The sequence below is a fragment of the Somniosus microcephalus genome, chromosome 5, assembly GCF_052327205.1.
Source record: "Somniosus microcephalus isolate GS21.2 chromosome 5, FLI_Smic_1.0, whole genome shotgun sequence".
NCBI lineage: Eukaryota > Metazoa > Chordata > Chondrichthyes > Squaliformes > Somniosidae > Somniosus > Somniosus microcephalus.
The window spans coordinates 26,549,532-26,572,247 of record NC_140991.1 but is presented as its reverse complement, the minus strand read 5'-3'; the positions used below and the strand labels follow the sequence as shown (position 1 = coordinate 26,572,247).

Genomic DNA, 22,716 nt, shown 5'->3' with positions numbered 1-22,716 from the left:
AAACATCCCAATGTAAATAAACTAATATTTTTCATTAAATTATAAACAACAACATCTTGCATTTATATAGCACCTTTAACGTAGTAAAATCGTCCCAAGGCGCTTTGCAAGAACGTTATCAGACAATATTTGACACCGAGCCATGTCAAGAGATATTAGGACAGGTGACCAAAAGCTTGGTCGAAGAGGTAGCTTTTAAGGAATGACTTAAAGGAGGAGAGAGATAGAGAGGAGAGATTTAGGGACATGAATGTAGCGGTACCAGATTTTGGCTGAAAGAGCCCAGGTCAAATTATTTATACATAAACTGCATTGATATAGCACCTTACATGTCCTCAGGACGGCCCAAATATCTCCACAGCCACTGAAGTACAGCTTTCAGATGTAGTCACTCTTTTTGTAGGCAAACATGGCTGCCAATTTGTATTCAAGGTCCCACACACAGCAATGAGATAAATTACCAATGAATCTATTCATAGAGGTATTAATAGAGGATTAGATGTTGGCCAGCACACTTCCCCTGCTCTTCTTCAAATAGTGCCATGGATCTTTCACAATCACTAGAACAGGCAGACACAACCTCAGTTAAATGTCTCATCTGAAAGACGGCACCTCCGGCAGTGCAGCACTCCCTCAGCACTGCACTGAACTATCAGTCTAGATTATTTGCTCAAATCCCTGGAGTGAGGCTTGAACCCATGGGTTTTTACTCAGAGGCGAGAGCGTAGCCACTGGGCCAAGGTGATCAGAATCCAACCAGTTCCAGCTCAATAATGTTTTAACGTATTTATCATAGACTCTTACAGCACAAAAGGAGGCCATTCGGCCTGTTGTGCCTGTGACGGCTCTTTGAAAGAGCTGTCCAATTTAGTCCCATACCCCAGCTTTTCCCTCGTAACCCTGCAAATTTGTCCTCTTCATAGAAACATAGAAGATAGGAGCAGGAGTAGGCCATTCAGCCCCTCGAGCCTGCTCCGCCATTCAATGAGATCATGGCTGATCATCCAAACTCAGTACCCTGTCCCTGCCTTCTCCCCATATCCCTTGATCCCTTTAGCCTTAAGAAACATATCTAACTCCTTCTTGAATATATTTAATGAATTGGCCTCCACTGCCTTCTGTGATCGAGAATTCCACAGGTTCACCACTCTCTGGGTGAAGAAATTCCTCCTCATCTCTGTCCTAAATGGCTTACCCCTTACCCTTAGACTGTGACCCCTGGTTCTGGACTCCCCGACCATCGTGAACATCCTTCCTGCATCTAGTCTGTCTGTTTAGTCCTGTCATGTCCAATTGCCTTTTGAAAGTTCCTATGGAATCTGCTTCCACCACCCTTTCAGATCTTAACAACCCTCTGTGTGAAAAAAATGTCTCCTCATTTCCCCTCTAGTTCTTTTGCCAATTATTTTTAATCTATGACCTCTGGTTACTGGCACACTTGCCAGAGGAAACAGTTTCTCCCTACTTGCTCTATCAAAACCCCTAATGATTTTGAATACCTCTATTAGGTCTCCCCTTAACCTTCTCTGCTCTAAGGAGAACAATCCCAGCTTTTACAATCTCTTAACATAACTGAAGTCCCTCATTCCTGGTATCATCCTGGTAAACCTCCTCTTTACCCTCTCCAAGGCCTTGACATCCTTCCTAAAGTGTGGAGCCCAGAATTGGACACAATACTCCAGCTGAGGCCTAACCAGAGATTTGTAAAGGTTTAGCATGACTGTCATAGTCATAGAGTTATACAGCACAGAAAGAGGCCCTTCGGCCCATCATGTCCGCGCCGGCCATCAAGCCCTGTCTATTCTAATCCCATTTTCCAGCACTTGGTCCGTAGCCTTGTATGCTATGGCATTTCAAGTGCTCATCTAAATGTTTCTTACATGCCTTGCTTTTGTATTCAATGTCCCTATTTACAAAGCCAAGTATCTCATACGCTTTCATAACCGCATTATCAACTTGCCCTACCACCTTCAAAGATTTGTGAATATGCACCCTTATATCCCGCTGCTCTTGCACCCCCCTCAAAATAGCACCATTTAGATGATACTGCCTTTTCATGTTGTTTCTCCCAAGTGCATCACTTCACACTTATCCACATTAAACTGCATCTGCCGTGTGTCTGCCCATCTCACCAGACTGTCTACGTCCTCCTGAAACCTGCAACTATCCGCCTCACTATTTGCTATGTTGCCAAGTTTAGTATCATCTGCAAACTTTGAAATTATACTCCCTGAGCCCAAGTCTACATCATTTATACATAACAAGAAAAGAAATGGTCCTAATCCCAACCCCGGGGGGAACCCCACTGCACACATCCCTCCAGTCAGAAAAACATTCATTCACTGCTACTCTCTGCCTCCTATCCCTTAGCCAATTACATACCTAAATTACCACCGTCCCTTTAATACCATGTGCATCTAGTTTTCGAATATGTCTGCTTTGTAGCAATTTATTAAATGCCTTTGAAAGTCCATATATACAACATCTACTGCATTATCTTTATTACCCCTCTCTGTTTTGTCTTTGACAATGGTCACTAGTAGTTTTCCCACTACTGACGTTAGACTCGTGTGCAGTTACCAGGTTTATCCCTCTCCCCTTTTTTGACAGGGGTGTAACATTTGCAATCCTCCCGTCCTCTGGCAACACTCCCATATTCTTCAAAATAGTGCCTTGGGATCTTTTAAGTCTACCTGAGAGGGCAGACGGGGCCTCATTTTAACGTCTCATCCAGAAGACGGCACCTCCGACAGTGCAGCACTCCCTCAGCACTGCACTGGAGTGTCAGCCTAGATTTTGTGCTGTCAATAACGTGACGGTTATAACTAGGTGAGATTGGAAGTTAATGAGATTATATTCAGCGATGTTTATTGAACTATTATAATTGAGTGGTGCTATCTGACCTGCCTTTTCACCTGTAATGATTCTGAAGATTTTCACACACCTACTTCAAACACAAATGTGTTCGAGCAAAGAGGCCATCATATTTATTACAATACACACAGTGAAAGCAGTAGGCTCAGAAGGTGTCAATGAATTCAGAACGGTTTTAGTCTGTCCCCAGACACTCTTTTTCCATGACGATTCCTTGACATGCCCTTTAGCCAATTATCAGGTGCTTTTATGTTTAAACAGACTGCAGCTAACAGCGAACATATATTGGGAAATGTCCATGATTTTTTTTTTCGTTTGTTAATATTATTTGAGAAAATTGTGAGCTGTGGACACACAACGTCTTGACATCTGCAACCAACTGGGCGAGGCTCCAAGTTGGGAGCACGCAGCTGGAATATTTGACCGTATATGTCAAGTAGACTCCTAGAAAAAGGTAATGTGGCTAAACCGTTGGTTTAGGACAATTGGTGATTTAAAAAAAAATTGCATTTACTTGATTTTTTAGTTTGTGGGAGTGAATGCCTGTGTTCAAGATGAGGAAAATCAGTGCTGCGGGGGCAGATTGAATGCTCATCTTTATTTTCAGTAAATCTCATTATTGGGGTACAGTGAGTTTTACTGCAAACGATTGAGCGTGCATGATGTTAAGCACCATCTCGGGGAAAGACTCCCCATTGCACCAATGTGACAATCCCACTTCTCAGCCAGCTATTCTGTAGGAATCTCAGACAGCTTAGGGCCAACCAAGAACGAGATTGAAACAGCTCAACCTCATCTACTTTTGAGGCCATGTGATGAAGGAGAACCTCATCTCATCAGCCAGGGCTGGGCTCAAAAGTAAAACCCCGGTCTTGGAGATTAAAGGAAAGTCAACGTCTTCAGAACTAAGTCATAGACGGCACAGAAGGAGGCCATTCTGCCCATCGAGTCCGTGCCGGCTCTCTGTAGAGCAATTCAGTCAGTCCCATTCCCTGCTCTATCCCTGTAGTTTTGCAAGTTTATTTCCCTCAAGTGCCTATCCAGTCTCCCCTTGAAAACATTGAGTGTCTCCGCTTCCACCACTTCCGTCGGCAGCGAATTCCAGGTCCTCACCACTCGCTGTGTAAAAAAGTTTTTCCTCACGTCCCTGTTGTGTATGTACCTTTAAAAGAGAACTGCTTTTATACTGTAGTACCGGCAGTGACCACACCTGTATATAAAGCCGTAGCAGGCTTCTGTACTTTCAGTTCCAGCATACCCTCTGTTCAGTAAACACCTGTTATTACCGTTCTCCTGCAGTCCGTGTGTTATTGATACGCGGACACTACACTGGCGACGAGCAGGTTCGAACTCACCTGCAGTACTGCATCACCTCACGGGGATCCATCCCTGAAAAGAAGCTTCTTGGAGGTCGAAGTCAGAGCAACGGGCGTCAACCGCGGGCAACCGCCCAGTGATCCATCGGAGTTCAGAGAATCGCAGGGGAGGTTGTGGAGAGCTGGGCTTGGCTCCCCAGTCAAGGTGTTCCAGCAAATCGTGCTGGTAGCAGGTAGTGCGCTGACCCTTCCGGACTGCGGCGGGCTTGAGCGCGATCGAGCGGCTCTGCAAAGGGGCCGTGCAGCGTCGTCGGGAAGGAAAAGAGAGAGAGAGGGTGGAGCGCACAGGGCGCGGTTGGTGCTCAAGAGCCGGGCAGCGTTAGAGAAAATAAAACGAGGGGAAGGAAAAGAGACGCGCAGTGGACAGCGTCGAAGAAGAATAAAACTAAGGAATTTAACTAACAAAAGAGAGACGCGCCGAAGCCGCGGGGCGCCGCCATTACTATTTAGAATGCTAGGAGCAGCATTGGCAGCAAGGGGAAGAAGGAAAAGCGCGGGAGGCGTCATTTTAATCCATTGGGGAAGAAGGAAAAGCGCGGGAGGCGCCATTTTAAACCACCCAAGATGCCGAAGAGTGGCAGTATCACTGCTTTCGACAACGAAATAGAAGACTGGACCACGTATGTGGAAAGAATTGAAGTGTATTGCAAGGCAAATGAGGTGGCCGATGGAAAGAAGGCGTCGGTATTATTAAATTTGATGGGCGCGAGAACGTACGGCCTATTGCGGAATTTAATTACCCCAGCTAAACCAATGGAGAAAAGCTTTGAAGAGATTGTCAATGTCTTACAGGAACATCTAAACCCTACACCGCTGCTGATAGCAGAAAGATTCAAGTTCCATAAAAGAAACCAGCACAAAGATGAGAGCAATGCTGACTATCTTACGGAACTACGCAAGTTACCGAAGCACTGCCAGTTCGGAGCAGGACTGGCAGATACCTTAAGGGATAAGTTTGTCTGCGGGCTCCAGAGTGAAGGAACCCAGAAACGACTACTTTCAGAAAAGGACCTGACGCTAGAAAAGGCTTTCAGCGTGGCAGTATCCTACGAAGCAGCAGCACGGGGAGCTGCGGAAATACAACAGAAACCGCAAGAATATAGCACCAACGAAATGGCATATGGAGCAGAAAAGTGCTATTGCTGCGGCAGAACAACCCATGACCAGAAGGACTGCTGGTTTAAGGACAAAGTATGCAGGCAATGTGGAAAAGTGGGACACATAGCAAGAGTCTGCAGGTCGGGAAAGAAAACCAACACTAAAAGAACTACTAAGGAAAAGTACAAGAAAGTAAAAAAAATGACAGACAGTAGTTCAGAAGATCAGGAGAGTGATAATGACTCTGGGAGCAGGAGACTAAGTTGTCTAAAGTTACACAACGTGATCGCAAAGGAGGATCACTGAACCATTTGGGTCACCCTCATGATAGCAGGGTCCCAAGTAAAGATGGAATTGGACACAGGATCAGCCCTAACTGTCATGAATCGACGAGACTATGAGCGGCTATTCTCACACATACCCTTGAAGGACACGTCCATTGTATTGAAGACATATACGAGGCAAAAAGTCTACCCTAGAGGAAAAATAAGGGTGCCCGTTAAATACAACGGCAAGGAAACACAGAAACTGTATCTATATATACTACACGATGGAGGACCACCATTATTGGGACGTGAATGGATCCAAAGAATACAATTGGATTGGCATTCCATTCAGGCGCTAACTGTGGCTGACAAAAAGGATGACGACACCACACCTGGACGACTGTCAAAAATTCTAACTGACGCGAAAGAGGTGTTCCAACAAGGACTTGGGACTCTAAAAGGAGTAACGGCAACGATAAAAATTGAAGATAACGCAAACCCAAAAATTTTTAAGGCCAGACCGGTACCGTACGCGATCCGCCCAGCCGTCGAAACAGAGCTGGAGAGTCTGGAGCGTTCGGGTGTGCTGTCCAAGGTGGACTGGAGCGAGTGGGCCACACCCATCGTTCCTGTAATGAAGAAATCATTGAGCAGCACGCCTGGGGAGCCGAAGAAGGTTCGCATCTGTGGGTACTTTAAGGTAACTGTGAACCCAGTCCTGCACACAGTACAATATCCACTTCCACGGATAGAAGATATTTTCGCCTCACTATCTGGAGGGAAACGCTTTACGAAGATTGATCTGGCCCAAGCGTATCTACAAATGGAGGTAGAAGAAGCATCTAGAAAATACCTCACGATAAACACTCACAAAGGTCTTTACCAGTACAACCGACTGGTATTCGGGGTAGCATCAGCTCCGGCTATTTGGCAGAGGGCGATGGAACAAGTCCTGCAAGGGATCCCGGGGACCCAGTGTTATTTGGACGACATCCTGGTTACGGGCGAAAATGACAGTGAACACCTTGCCAACCTGGAGCAGGTGCTCACTAGATTACAAGAATATGGGCTACGAGCCAACCGCCCCAAATGCGAGTTTTTCAGGAAACAAATCTCATATTGTGGCCACATGATTGATGAAGAGGGGTTGCTAAGTCCCCAGACAAGATTGAGGCAGTAGTCAAGGCTCCAGCACCGGAAAATGTGTCGCAACTGAGGTCGTTCCTCGGGTTGGTGAACTACTACCATAAGTTCTTGCCAAATTTATCTACAATTCTGCACCCACTGAACGCCCTGCTGCAAACTGGAGTAGCATGGAAATGGAGTGATGAGTGTAAGCGTGCCTTTCAGAAATGTAAATGCCTAATCACTTCAAAAGAAGTATTGGCCCACTGCAATCCAACACTACCGATTCGGTTGGCATGTGATGCGTCTCCCTACGGCATTGGAGCGGTGCTGTCACACAAATTCCTTGTCGGTTCAGAGAGGCCAATAGCCTTTGCGTCGCGCTCGTTAACCTCAGCCAAGCGTAACTACGCCCAGATTGACAGGGAGGCCCTCAGCCTGGTGTGGGGGGTGAAGAATTTCAATCACTATCTGCACGGGCAGAAATTCACCCTACTGACTGATCATCAGCCTCTTATCTCCATTTTTAACCCAAAGAAGGGCGTTCCGGTGATGACGGCACAACGGCTGCAAAGATGGTCCCTTTTTCTAGGGGCACATCAATACGAAATAGAGTACAAGGGGACGAAACAGCATGGAAACGCTGAGGGGCTGTCGCGCCTACCGTTGCCTACGGTGAAGGAAGCACCTGCAGTGGACCCTGTTGAGATATTCCATTCGACCATAGTCGAATGTCTATCTGTTACAAACTCAAGTATAGAGAAGGAAACCCAAAATGACCCAACACTCTCTCGGGTCTATGATTTGACGGTGAAGGGATGGCCAGCACATGGCGACTCACTGTTGCCAGCATTCTCGCCAAGGAGAGAACAGCTGTCAGTGTGCCGGGGGACCTTGATGTGTGGATCCCGAGTGGTAATTCCACCCAATTTGAGAGATAGAGTGCTCAATGAGCTTCCTGAGGGTCATCTGGGAGGGGTAAAAATGAAGAGCCTAGCCAGGGCGTTTGTGTGGTGGCCGGGAATCGATAAAGAAATCGAGGATATGACCAAGAGATGCACAGGATGCCAGAAAGTCCAAAACGCTCCACCACAGGCCCCGCTACACCCATGGGAGTGGCCCTCATCTCCATGGCAATAGGTACACATTGATTTTGCTGGTCCATTTATGGACTCTGTGGCCTAGAAATTCAGTATAGCCACTTTTGGGGCGGTAAAGTCGGGCGGCCGCTAAAGTTTGCGCCCGGCGCAAAGTGGAGGCCACTTCGCCGATATTCAGTAGCTTTGGCCAAGGAGTTTGCTCGAGCGCTAAAACTGCCGATGCACGGCTATCTTTAGGCGCTAAGCCGGCGGTGCAGACTGATACCGCCGAGGCCGGGCGCAGCGCAGGTGCGGTCATTTCTTGATTGACAGCAGACACCCTGGCGCCGGCCAGCTCTTAAAGGGGGAAGGGTCGACTTGGTCTGCTGCCACGCCCTGGATACTGCAGCCCTCCAGCTAGGCCTAAACACTGCTGCTGGAGAGAAATAGCGCCAGGAAGGATGCAGAGGGCCCATGAGCGAGCGCAGCGCTTCTCTGCCCATGATTTAAAGGTGCTGGTTAGGGCTTTGGAGAGGAGACGCCATATCTTGTTCCCGGACAGTGGCAAGAAGCCTGCCACCAGGGTGTACAGGAGAGCCTGGAGGGATATCGCCCAGAGGGTCACAGCCACCTGCGATGTCCCCAGGACTGGTGTCCAATGCCGGAAAAAGTTTAACGACCTCACTCGGATTGTCAGGGTGAGTACCCTTTACAGTGTCCTCCTCATCCTTGCATGTGCACCTCACATTATGGGCAAAGGGACCTCAAAGCCCTAATGGCCAGCCCTCATCCAGCAGCTATGGCACTGGCATGAACATCAATTGCACTTTCTGCACTTTACACACTGGCCAAGCTATTCGACCATGGGAGGCAGTGCATACAGCAACAGGGCACCACACTGGCCAAGCTATTCGACCATGGGAGGCAGTGCATACAGCAACAGGGCACCACACTGGCCAAGCTATTCGACCATAGGAGGCAGTGCACACAACAACAGGGCACCACACTGTACTTAGAGGCCGTCCTTTCTCTTGCAGGCCAAGCTGGCCCAGAATCTGAGGAGCCGGACTGACACCGGGGGAGGCCGTCCCCAGTTCCAGCAGCTCAGTGACCTGGAGGAGCGCGTGGGTCGACTCATGGGTGGCTGGCTGATTGGCCCCGTTGCATGTGGAGATGCCGACCCTGTGCTGGGCCCCAATGGTAAGGACATGACCTTTTGGACCTCTCTCGTTCCCCTTGCGCTTCAGATCTACATCCTTTGCCACTGTCCGACCAATGCGCTGAATGCCACCACTCATGCCTCCCTCGCTGATGCCCTGTCCTCACTCTAAAGCTACTCTTGTGCCTTCCTGCTTTCAGCTGGTGAGGAGGAGGTCCCTGAAGCTGCCAGTGACAGTCCCTCGGAAGAGGAGGACGAGGAGGAGCAAGAGGAAGGCGGCCCATCGGGGGAACCCTCATCCGCACCAGGGGATGGCAATGGAGGGGACACGTCTTCCCTGGAGGAGAGCCAGGGGGAAGTGTTGCAGGGGGGTGTAGCTCCTGTGCCCAGTGGCGTCGAGCCACGCGGGAAGGGTCGGGCAGCTCAGCGGCCTTCTCCCCAGAGGGGGGAAGTGTTGCAGGGGAGTGTAGCTCCTGTGCCCAGTGGCGTCCAGCCACGCGGGAAGGGTCGGGCAGCTCAGTGGCCTTCTCCCCAGAGGGGGGAAGTGTTGCAGGGGAGTGTAGCTCCTGTGCCCAGTGGCGTCCAGCCACGCGGGAAGGGTCGGGCAGCTCGGCGGCCTTCTCCCCAGAGGGGGGAAGTGTTGCAGGGGAGTGTAGCTCCTGTGCCCAGTGGCGTCCAGCCACGCGGGAAGGGTCGGGCAGCTCGGCGGCCTTCTCCCCAGAGGGGGGAAGTGTTGCAGGGGAGTGTAGTTGCTGGGCCCAGTGGCGTCCAGCCACGCGGGAAGGGTCGGCCAGCTCGGCGGCCTTCTCCCCAGAGGGAGAGTCCGGCCTCCAGTCTGGAGACGGTCCTCGCCCAGGAGGTGCGCCTCCTCGATCAAATGTCCGCGGACTCGGATCGCCGGCACACCGCGTTCATGGGGGTTGTGGCATGGTTGCCTGAGGCCATCGAGTCCCTGGCTCATAGTGTGTCCGATTTCGGGGCCTCACAGGCCAGGGGTTTCGAACAACTCGGGGCAGCACAGGCCAGGGGTCTCGAACAATTCGGGGCAGCACAGGACTCGAGTCAGGCCAAATTGAGGGCAGCACAGGACGCGAGTCGGGCCGAATTCAGGGCAGCACAGGACGCGAGTCGGGACGACTTCAGGGCAGCACAGGCAGCGAGTGGCCAGTTGATCAGTGGTGCCGTGCAGTCACTGGCTGGTCTGATGCGGGCACAGACCAGGGCAGTACGGGCACTCACTGCTGCCACACTCGCTGTGTCAGGCAAGCATCGCCAGGGCACCCGCCGCGCTGCAGCAGCACAGCGGTCTGGCCTTCAGCAGATTGCTGCGCTTGCTGCAGTGCCAGCCCGGCCAAGTGCCAGTGTCTCAGGCGAGCAGTGAGCGCCTGGCATCAGCCAGCTTGCCCCCATTGCTGCAGCCGCCACTGCCACTCCCCCAGCGAAGCTGCCACGAGCTGCTGGAGAGACTGATGCTGCCCAGCCACAGCTGCAGCAGTCAGCAGCCGGCCCCTCGAGGGCCAGAGCTCGTCTAGGCCAACCCCCAAGGGCATCTGCCGTCACGCAATGTGCCCCTCAGGAGCCTTCCCCCAGCCTTGCAGCACCCACAGGGCTCAGGTTGAGGCGGAGCAGCAGGTCGGCCAGGGGCCGGAAAAGGCTGGACAAGGACTCGCCCTCTCGGCACACAAAGTAGAGTGTGTTGCCAAATGTTTTTTTATATGGGGGTGGTTGTGTTGTCTATGGGGGGGGTTGTTTTGGTAAGGCCGAGGATGAAGGCCATTTGGATGGAAAAGTTTTGTTATTCCTCCCCAGGTTGTGGGAGTGAGTCATGTGTTTGACTGTTTTTTGGGGGTGTTGTCTGTTTTTGGGTTTCATGTGGGAAGGGCCCTGAGTTTGTTCAATAAAGCTTTTTCTTTATTCAGCTTGTCCATGTTTGATGTTTGAAGTGGTTGTTGCGTTAACCGGCTGAGGGCTTGCGGAGTGGCTGCATTCATGTCCCTTCATTGCCACAAGCCATTCCCTGACAGGGGACCTAGAAGTGTCGTTCAATAAGCCGCCGACGGACGGCCCTTGGACCTTGTGGCTCCCTCCTGGGCTGGTACTCCTCCTCCTCCTCCTCATGGTCCTCCTCCTGAGGTGGTGGTCCAACGTGAGGTGGCAGTGCCTGAGTCCTGCGGATAGCCAGGTTGTGCAGCATGCAGCAAACGACGACGAACTGGGAGACTCTATCCGGCGAATACTGCAGAGATCCGCCGGAGCGATCCAGGCAGTGGAACCGTTGCTTGAGGACGCCAATCGTTTGCTCTATGATGTTCCTTGTGGCTTGATGGCTTTCGTTGTATGCCTCCTCAGCAGGGGTCCTGGGCGCGCGGAGCGGGGTCATGAGCCATGTACACAAAGGATAGCCTTTGTCCCCGATAAGCCATCCTCTTGGGGGAGGCTGTGCCTGGAACATGTCAGCCACAGTAGTCTGGCGCAGGATAAATGCATCGTGGCTGCTGCCTGGAAAGCGGGCATTGACAGCTAGGATGCGCTGCCTGTTGTCACACACCAGCTGTACATTGAGGGAATGGTAGCCCTTCCGGTTGCGGTAATCCTCGGCATTGTCGATAGGTGCCCGCAAAGCCACATGCGTGCAGTCAATGGCGCCCTGCACCATGGGGAAGTCGGCGATCCTCGCAAATCCGACTGCACGCTGCTCCTGCCTCTCCAGGGTCATGGGGAAGGAGATGAATTGGTTTCTCCTTGTGAAAAGGGCATCGGTGACCTGCCGGATGCAGCGATGCACGGCGAACTGGGATATGTTAGCTATGTCCCCAGCAGCGGCTTGGAAGGAGCCGCTTGCATAAAAGTTCAGAGCCACCGTGACCTTCACTTCCACCGACAGAGACGTCCTGCACATCAGCTGTGGACGCAGATCTCTGTGAAGCAGCTGGCAGATCTCTGCAACCACCTCCCTTCTGAAGCGCAGCCTCTTAACACACTGCGCGGCAGTCATGGTGAGATAGGACACCTGCTGGCAGTATTCCCTGAGTGGGTAAGGCCTACGTTGCCGACGCCTGATGCCCCCTCTGCGTCTAGGCATGGCTGCCCCTCTCACACAGCGTCTGCGAGCCCTTCGCACATAATGCTGGAACTGAGGGTTGGCACCCCATGCAGCCCCCATAATATACTTGCAAACAATGAAATCACAATGAGGCAAATTTCCAAGCTCTGGCCAGAAGCCAAAAATACCTCTCCTATGTTGGGCCAAATCAGTAAGGTCTCTTCCTTGGTCTCTGTCCAGAAATCCGTTGCACAAAAGTCATTGCAGCAAAATGGCTGGCCTTTATAGTTCAGTGTAAGTGCCCTTTAATTAGCGCTCCCCGAGGCCCGCAGGGCCTCTGCTGCGTTCCACTTCACAGTTCTTAGCACCTCCACGCCCACATTGGGCGGGCACGACTGAAGTTCCGGTTTGGGGCGCACAAAGGGCGTTGCACGACGAAATGACGTCATAAGCTGCGCGCGCAGCTGAGCGCGCGCAAACACTTTGCGCCGGCGCTAAATGTCTACTGAAGTTGGGTGTAGGCGCAGATCGCGCTGCGCCCGGCCGCTAAGTGCCTAGCGCTCGAAGTCTACTCCTCTTAAGGCGCTAACGGCTGGCGCACGCAACTGAATTTCTAGGCCAATGTTTTTAATCGCCGTGGATGCAAATTCGAAATGGCCAGAGGTCATCAAAATGTCCTCTACCACCACGGAGAAAACTATTGCAGTCCTACGGACCATCTTCGCCAGGAATGGCTTGCCAGAACAGATTTGCTCCGACAATGGACCACAGTTTGTGTCCGAGGATTTCCAGAGGTTTTTGAGGAATAATGGGGTAAAACATTACACATCTGCCCCATATCATCCAGCCACAAATGGATTGGCTGAGAGGTTTGTTCAGACCTTTAAAAAAGCAATAAAGGCGATGTATAACGACGACATACCACTACAACACAAGGTGGATAATTTCTTGTTTGCTTACCGGAATGCGACACATGCAGTCACCAACCAAGCTCCAGCCATAATGTTCTTTAACCGAAGGTTAAGATGTCGCCTGGATTTGCTCAAACCAAACATAAGACGCGATGTTGAGGATAAGCAATTCCAGCACATCAATGAGAAGCCAACTAGGAGCCTCAAGATAGGGCAACCAGTCTTGGCCCACGACTACCGAACAGAAAAATGGCAGCCAGGAACGATATGCACACAGCAGGGACCACTAATGTACACAGTGGACGTTGGAGAGAGCATCGTGAGACGCCATGCTGACCAGATTCTAGAGTCACAGGAACAAGTCAAACCCATACCACGAGCATGCGCACCTGGTGATGAACCCGAAGTACAGATTGCGTCTACCTCAGAATCAGTGGTATTGGAAGCTGACGAACCAACCAATGACAATGAGCCAGAATCGACTCCGCCGCAAGAACAGGATACTCGAGAAAGGCGCTATCCAGACAGGATCAGGAAGCCTCCTCAAAGACTGAATTTATAAATGATACTTCAGTTGATGTATATAGTACAGAGAAAATTGTAATTGTAATTAGTTATTATTTAATTGTTAAATGAATGTTATGTACTGTTTATCTAAAAGGGGAGGAATTGTTGTGTATGTACCTTTAAGAGAGAACTGCTTTTATACTGTAGTACCGGCAGTGACCACACCTGTATATAAAGCCGTAGCAGGCTTCTGTACTTTCAGTTCCAGCATACCCTCTGTTCAGTAAACACCTGTTATTACCGTTCTCCTGCAGTCCGTGTGTTATTGATACGCGGACACTACAGTCCCCCCTGTATCTCTTGCCCAAAACCTTAAATCTGTGTCCCCTAGTCCTTGTACCATCAACTAGTGGAAACAGCCTTTCCCCGTCTAGCCTATCCAAACCCGTCATAATCTTGTACACCTCTATCAAATCACCCTCAGCCTCCTTTGCTCTAATGAAAACAAATCCAGCTTCTCCAACCTGTCCTTGTAGCTAAGATCCCCCATCCCTGGAACCATTCTGGTAAATCTCCTCTGCACCCTCTCAAGGGCCTTCACATTCTTCCTAAAGTGTGGTGACCAGAACTGGACGCAATATTCCAGTTGTGGCCTAACCAGTGCTTTATAAAGGTTCAGCACAACTTCTCCACTTTTGTACTCTACCTCTATTTATGAAGCCACTCTCTCAATATGTCCTGCCACCTTCAGGAACCTATGCACATTAACTCCCAGGTCCCTCTGTCCCTTCGCACTCTTTAAAACTGTGCCATTAAGTGTATTAAGTTCTGCTCTCTCCACCTTTTACCACGCTTTCAGTCCCTGCGGTCTTTCTAAGGGCTCACATCAATGAGTGATACATTCAGAAGTAATTTTCGGTTATGATTTTTTTGTGCACTGGGAACTAGATCAAAACTACTTGTTCTCAGATGTAGAAGCCCTTCATCTCATTGGCATGGCCTGTATTTGTGGCCAGCTCCCAGAGGTGAAACAACAATGTTCTCAGACCCATCCTCCACCCAATCCCTTTTATCTGTTAGTTATTCTTTGCCTGGTGCTAATTGGAGTTAGCTCCTTCACCATTCAATTGCTCTCCACCGCTGCTTGCTATGAAGTTATGTTTGAAGTTTGCCATTGTTTTATTTATTTGTCTGATGTTAATGGTAATCATTTTCAGGTGCTCCTCAATCCCTAAATACGACACAGATGGGGGACCTTTTTATTTACTAAATATAAAAGGCAGGCTTACTGTGTTCATTTGTTTTTTTTAAAACTCATTTGTATGGGAAGAGATAAAGCTGCAATTGGTCTAATGGACATTCTCTGCTCACCAACATTTCTCTTTCCCTGAACCAATCCATTAACAAGACTTGACGTCAATATCAGTGCAGGTGCTATCATGGCCATGAAGTAGTGTTTGATGAATTCTGTCTATATAAACGATCAATAAAATAAATATGAATGCTCCCGCGACGGTTGACTGGCTAAAGGTGCATTATGCGGCACTGAGCCATAAAGTCCAAAAAGGAAACCGGTTTGATTCCTGGTCTCTGATGATCTCACACAAAGGTCAAAGTTGAAGTGCTACAATTTGCCTCCCTGCTTCAAGGCTAGGAGAGGGAGAAAATTCCCCCCCCTCCCCCCCACCACCCCCGATTGCTGTCCCTGAGGAAAATAACCCCGATGCATTTAAGGGGAAGTTAGATAAACACGAGGGAGAAAGGAATAGAAGGATACGTTGATAGGGTGAGACGCAGTAACGTGGGAGGAGGCTCGTGTGGAAATAAACATAGTGGGCAGGATTTTCATTCAGGAGTCGGGCTGGAGGCGGGACTACAACTTTCGGGGTTGTAGTGCCGCCTCCATCGAGATGCGGCCAATCCACGTGATTTTAACTTGATTGACCTTGTTGAGCCCGCCCAGCGGGCTCAGCAGGCCAATTAAGGGCCACCCGGCAACAGGTGATGACACAGACTGAAATTTCATCTGTCAAGAGGTTTTGACAGCTGCTTGAAGCTGTCAAACACTGACAGTCTTACTTCTAACGTGAGACCTTCTCCACAGACTCAGTTAGAAATCTCTCCTGCACAGAAAGCTGAAGGCTGTCACTTTTGACAGCTCGCAGCCATTCTGCTTTCTGTGCCGGTGAGATGAGGGACTCCCGAGACCTAAAGGAAGGAAGGCTGAAAAGGTAAGAAAAGGTATGTAAAACTTCTTTAATCACTTTAGACACACCAAACACGCTTACCTTTGCACTCATGCACACATCACTCACCTGAACACCGACATCTCGACCCCTCCAAGTCATTCAACCCGACGGCCCGCCTCCTCTAAGTTGGCGTGGTTTGGAGCCATTGGGAATCCCACACTTCAACCTTAAAAATAGGGATTAGGCTAAAAACTGCCTGTTAACTACCTGTTAACAGGCAGTTAATTGGCACTAATCCCTTCCCGCCTCGGGTAGGCGGGTCCCTGTGCGGGGCGGGTACCCGCCTCCTTTGAAACTAGCATGGAGGCGGGTTTGGGTGCGGGATGGGGTCGGGACCCCTGATTTCAGGATTTTAACCCTCCACACGCCTAAAAGCCCGCCTCACGGCACACTGAAAATCGACCCCAATGTAATATGTAATGTATGTAAAAGTGTACACGGATGGAGGTCAGGTCAGAACAGGATCAGAGAGGCTATGATGCCTTCCAGAGACGAATAGCCCGCTGACGTTCACTCTCAAGGCTCGTGCAGTAGGGAAGGCCACTGGCAGTGAAGCATCAGAGGACTGCTGGTAGTATTGCAATTGCAGCAAGGATCAGTGCCAACTGGAAAGGAGGGATGAACAAACTGCAAAGAGCAAGTCCACAATACACCGTCGTTTGCTGTTAAGCTGGTGCTGATTCATGCTGATGTAAATTTTATGTCATTAGGATCAGGCCACAAACTCAAATGAGTGGATTGCACACATTACTGAAGAGTTTCAAACCTCACCAAACACATTCCATGCGACCCCGTGAGATTTGTACGCGAACAGGAAAAAAACGACCAAAAGGCAAATACTGAAGTTGCAGCCTTGGCTAACAGCCAGAGTCACATTTCCAATTTTAGTAAATGTGCTGCCAAAGTGAGCACAACATTACCACAGTGACGACACTGCAAAAGTACTTCATCGGCTGTGAAGCGCTTTGGGACGTCTTGAGATGGAGAAAGGCGCGATATAGAGAGGCGGAGAGGTTTAAGGGAGGGAATTCCAGTGCTTAGGGCCGAGGCGGCTGAAGGCACGGCCGCCAATGGTGGAGCGATGAAAATCGGGGGACGCGCAAGAGGCCAGAATTGGAGCTACGCAGAGATCTCGGAGGGTTGTAGGGTTGGAGGAGGTTACAGAGGTAGGGAGGGGCGAAGCCAAGGAGGGATTTGAAAAAAAAATGATGAGAGTTTTAAAATCAAGGCGTTGTCAGACCGGGAACCAATGTAGATCAGCGAGTGGAGGGGTTGATGGGTGAACGGGACTTGTCGCGAGTTAGGATACGGGCAGCAGAGATTCGGAGGAACTCAAGTTTACGGAGTTTTCCCTGAACAACATTAGCGAACCAGCTAGGTTCATAACGCCAAAGAACGGATGGATTTGCAACATGGCTGCACACAGAGGAGACTATTTAATTTTCTAAGAAAAAAATACTGTTCGGGGGAGAAAAGCAGCTGATTTTCTGATGTAGCACTAAGCTGTGTTCCCTCTTTAGAGTAAACCAGCAGCGAAATCAATATGCACCAATTTTAAAATAAATCTATATAAGGTAGGTGGTTTGACTACTTACACACACCCTCATGGTGTAATACAGTCTCCAGTATAGAATCATAGAATGATACAGTACAGAAGGAGGCCACTTGGCCTATCGTGCCTGTGTCGGCTATAGGAAAGAGCCATCCAATTAGTCCCACTCCTCCTGCTCTTTACACATAGTGTCAGCTGTGGCTCAGTGGGTAGCACACTCGCCTCTGAGTCAGAAGGTTGTGGGTTCAAAGTCCCACTCCAGGGACTTGCACACATCAAAAGCTAGGCTGACACTCCCAGTGCAGTGCTGAGGGAGAGCTGCACTGTCAGAGGTGCCGTCTTTTGGATGAGACGTTAAACGAAGGCCCCGTCTGCTCTCTCAGGTGGACATAAAAGATCCTGTGGCATTGTTTTGAAGAAGTGCAGGGGAGTGTCCTGGCCAATATTTCTCCCTCAATCAAAAAAAAACAGATTATCTGGTCATTTTCACATTGCTGTTTGTAGGAGCTTGCTGTGTGCAAATTGGCTGCTGTGTTTCCCACATTTCATAGACCAGCAAATTTTCCTTTTCAAAATAAAGACAAGAACATCAAAAATGTGACCCTCACACGCCTGGAACCAAGGCGGACAGATGGAGATAAGATACAGATCAGCCATGATGTAATTCAATGGAGGAATAGTCTCGAGGGGCTGAATGGCCTGCTCCTGTTCCTATGTTCCTCACATCTGAGTTGATTTAAATTGATCTTGAAGAACCAGGTCAAATCTAAACAGATTACTCAGCTTCATCTTGAGTGTTAGCAAGTGTTGGACTCTAGCCCACAGACACAGATCAGTAAAGAAAGCTTCTTAACTGCTTTATAGATATATAATATAGATGTAAATTGATATGATTTGATTGGGATTACGGAAACATGGCTCCAGGGTGACCAAGGCTGGGAACACAACATCCAGGGGTATTCAATATTCAGGAAAGACAAGCAAAAAGGAAAAGGAGGTGGGGTAGCATTGCTGGTTAAAGAGGAGATTAACACAATAGTAAGGAAGGATATTAGCTCTGATGATGTGGAATCTGTATGGGTAGAGCTGAGAAATACCAAGGGGCAGAAAACGTTAGTGGGAGTTGTATACAGACCCCCAAACAGTAATGCCAAGGTTGGGGATGGCATTAAACGGGAAATTAGAGACGCGTGCAATAAGGGCACAGCAGTTATCATGGGTGACTTTAATCTACATATAGATTGGGCTAACCAAATTAGTAACAATACTGTGGAGGAGGAATTCCTGGAGTGTATACGGGATGGTTTCCTGGACCAATATGTCGAGGAACCAACTAGAGATCAGGCCATCTTAGACTGGGTATTGTGTAATGAGAAAGGATTAATTAGCAATCTTGTTGTGTGAGGCCCCTTGGGGCGGAGTGATCATAATATGATAGAATTCTTCATTAAGATGGAGAGTAAAGTATTTGACTCAGAGACTAGGGTCCTGAATTTAAATAAAGGAAACTACGATGGTATGAGGCGCGAGTTGGGTAGGATGGATTGGGGAATGTTACTTAAAGGGTTGATGGTGGATAGGCAATGGCAAACATTTAAAGATCGCATGGATGAACTGCAGAATTTGTTCATCCCTGTTTGGCATAAAAATAAAACAAAAAAGGTGACTCAACCGTGGCTAACAAGGGAAATTAGAGATAGCATAAGATCCAAGGAGAGGACATATAAATTGGCCAGAAAAAGCAACAAACCTAAGGGTTGGGAGCAGTTTAGGATTCAGCAAAGGAGGACAAAGGGATTAATTAAGAGGGGGAAAATAGATTATGAGAGTAAGCTTGCAGGGAACATAAAAACTGACTGTAAAAGCTTCTATAGATATGTGAAGAGAAAAAGATTGGTGAAGTCAAGTGTAGGTCCCTTGCAGTCAGAATCAGGGGAATTTATAATGGGGAACAAAGAAATGGCTGACCAATTAAATACATACTTTGGTTCTGTCTTCACAAAGGAGGACACAAATAACCTCCCAGAGATGTCAGGGAATATAGGGTCTAATGAGAGGGAGGAACTGAATGAAATCAGTATTTGTGGGGAAATGGTGTTAAGGAAATTGACGGGATTGAAGGCCGATAAATCCCCAGGGCCTGATAATCTACATCCTAGGGTACTTAAGGAAGTGGCCCTAGAAATAGTAGATGCATTGCTGGTCATCTTCCAAAATTCTATAGATTCTGGAACAGTTCCCATGGATTGGAGGGTAACTAATGTTATCCCACTATTCAAAAAAGGTGGTAGAGAGAAAACAGGGAATTATAGACCGGTAAGCCTGACATCGGTAGTGGGGAAAATGCTAGAGTCCATTATAAAAGATGTAATAGCAGAGCACTTGGAAAACAGTGACAGGATCGGACAAAGTCAACATGGATTTACAAAAGGTAAATCGTGCTTGACTAATCTACTGGAAATTTTTGAGGATGTAACTGGTAGAATAGATAAGGGAGAACCAGTGGATGTGGTGTATTTGGACTTTCAGAAGGCTTTTGATAAGGTCCCACATAAGAGATTAGCATGTAAAGTTAAAGCACGTGGGATTGGGGACAAGGTACTGACTTGGATAGAGAACTGGCTGGCAGACAGGAAGCAAAGAGTTGGAATAAACGGGTCTTTTTCAGAGTGGCAGGCAGTGACTAGTGGGGTACCGCAGGGATCGGTGCTAGGACCCCAGCTATTCACAATATATATTAATGATCTAGACAAGGGAACTAGATGTAATATCTCCAAGTTTGCAGACGACACAAAGCTGGGTGGGTGTGTGTGCTGTGAGGAGGATGCCGAGAAACTCCAGTATGATGGACAGGTTGGGTGATTGGGCAGATGTATGGCAGATGCAGTATAATGTGGATAAATGCGAGGTTATCCACTTTGGTGGCAAAAACAGGAAGGCAGATTATTATCTGAACGGCAATAGATTGGGAGAAGGGGAAGTGCAACGAGATCTGGGTGTCCTTGTGCACCAGTCGCTGAAGGTAAGCATGCAGATGCAGCAGGCGGTTAAGAAGGCAAATGGTATGTTGGCCTTCGTAGCGAGAGGATTCGAGTATAGGAACAAGGATGTCTTGCTGCAGTTGTACAGGGCCTTGGTGAGACCACACCTTGAGTATTGTGTGCAGTTTTGGTCACCTTATCTGAGGAAGGATGTTCTTGCCATGGAGGGACTGCAGCGAAGGTTCACCAGACTGATACCTGGGATGGCAGGAATGACGTATGAGCAGAGATTGGGTCAATTGGGCTTATACTCGCTGGAGTTTAGAAGAATGAGAGGGGATCTCATTGAAACTTATAAAATTCTAACAGGACTAGACAGACTAGATGCAGGAAGGATGTTCCTGATGGTGGGGCAGTCCAGAACCAGGGGTCACAGTCTAAGGATAAGGGGTAAGCCATTTAGGACAGAGATGAGGAGGAATTTCTTCACCCAGAGAGTGGTGAACCTGTGGAATTCTCTACCACAGAAGGCAGTTGTGAGGCCAATTCATTAAATATATTCAAGAAGGAGTTAGATATATTTCTTAAGGCTAAAAGGATCAAGTGATATGGGGAGAAGGCAGGGGCCGGGTACTGAGTTTGGATGATCAGCCATGATCTCATTGAATGGCGGAGCAGGCTCGAGGGGCCGAATGGCCTACTCCTGCTCCTATCTTCTATGTTTCTATGTTTGCTACCAAGTCAGCTATTTTTTTTGTTTGTTTCATTTTCAAGTGGTTGGCTGGACAGACATGCACTTAACGGGCTGGATTTTCATTCAGGGGGCGTGATGGAGGCAGGACTACAACTTTCGGGGTTGTAGTCCCGCCTCCATCAAGATGCGGCCAATCCACGTGACTTTAACTTGATTGACCTTGTTGCACCTGCCCAGCGGGCTCAGCAGGCCAGTTAAGGGCCACCCGGCAACAGTTGACGTCACAGACTGAAATTTCATCTGTCAAGAGGTTTTGACAGATGAAATATCAGTGTTTGAAAGCTCTTTGAAGCTGTCAAACACTGACAGTCTTACTTCTAACATGAGTCCTTCTGCACAGACTCAGTTAGAAATCTCTCCTGCACAGAAAGCTGAAGGCTGTCACTTTTGACAGTTCGCAGCCATTCTGCTTTCTGTGCCGGTGAGATGAGGGACTCCCGAGACCGAAAGGAAGGAAGGCTGTAAAGGTAAGTGAAGGTCATTTAAACATCTTTAAACACTTTACACACACCAAACACACTTACCTTTGCACTCATCACTCACCTGAACACCGACATCTCGACCCCTCCAAGCCCTTCAACCCGACGGCCCGCCTCGCAAACTTGGCGTGGTTTGGAGCCGTCAGGAATCCCACACTTCAGCATTAAAAATAGGGATTAGGCTAAAAACTGCCTGTTAACTACCTGTTAACAGGCAGTTAATTGGCACTAATCACCTTCCCACCTCGGGGAGGCGGGTCCCAGCACAGGGGCGGGTACCCGCCTCCTTTGAAACTGGCATGGAGGCGGGTTGGGGGCGGGATGGGTTCATGCCCCCCGAATTCGCGACTTTAACCCCCCGCACGCCTCCAATCCCACCTCCACGGCTCAATGATAATCCTGCCCAACGACTTTCGAGTGCTATACATTAAAACGGTCTTTTGAAGCAATATGAAAACAAATTGAGGGGGTATAACAAGAGAAAATGCTGAAAATGCACCACAGGGCAATCAATACGTGAAAGTGAATGATATGTTAATGGGACTCTTCATTAGAACTGAGAGTCATGGTGTATATAGGATGCTTTATACTGTCCTGCAATACAGTTAGACACCGAACTGTTAAGGTATAAAAGGGATGAGTTCCGAGGGGCCAATTAAGCTTTACTCATCCCTGCCTTTTCTTGTGCCCTTATGTGTCACAGATGGAATTATAAATAGGTGCGCTGTGTGTTTTTGAGGAGGTCACTAACATGGTGGATAGGACCTCAAACTCGGCACTAAGCTCATGGTCTGCAGAGCAGCAGTGATACCCACCCTGCTGTATGCCTCAGAGACATGGACCATGTACAGCAGGCACCTCAAAGCACTGGAGAGGTACCACCAACGCTGCCTCCGCAAGGTCCTGAAAATCCATTGGCAGGATAGGTGCACCAACGTCAGTGTTCTTGCTCAGACCAACATCCCCAGCATCGAAGCTTTGACCACGCTCGATCAGCTCCGATTGATGGGTCACATTGTCCGCATGCCCGATACGAGATTCCCAAAACAAGCGCTCTACTCGGAGCTCCGGCATGGCAAGAGAGCCCCAGGTGGGCAGAGGAAACGCTTCAAGGACACTCTCAAACCCTCCTTGAAAAAGTGTAACATCCCCATCGACACCTGGGAATCCCTGGCCCAAGACCGCACAAAGTGGTGGAGAAGCACCATGAGTCTCTTCGCCGGGAGCAAGCGGAAGCCAAGCGCAGGCAGCGCAAGGCGCGCA

At 49.0% G+C, this 22,716-nt stretch overlaps 1 protein-coding gene across 2 annotated transcripts in view; it reads right to left on the bottom strand.

The window, feature by feature from the left end:
* Window positions 1-22,716, bottom strand: part of scn5lab (sodium channel, voltage gated, type V-like, alpha b) — a 524,522-nt gene that overhangs the window by 3,870 nt on the left and 497,936 nt on the right. The window lies entirely within an intron of this gene.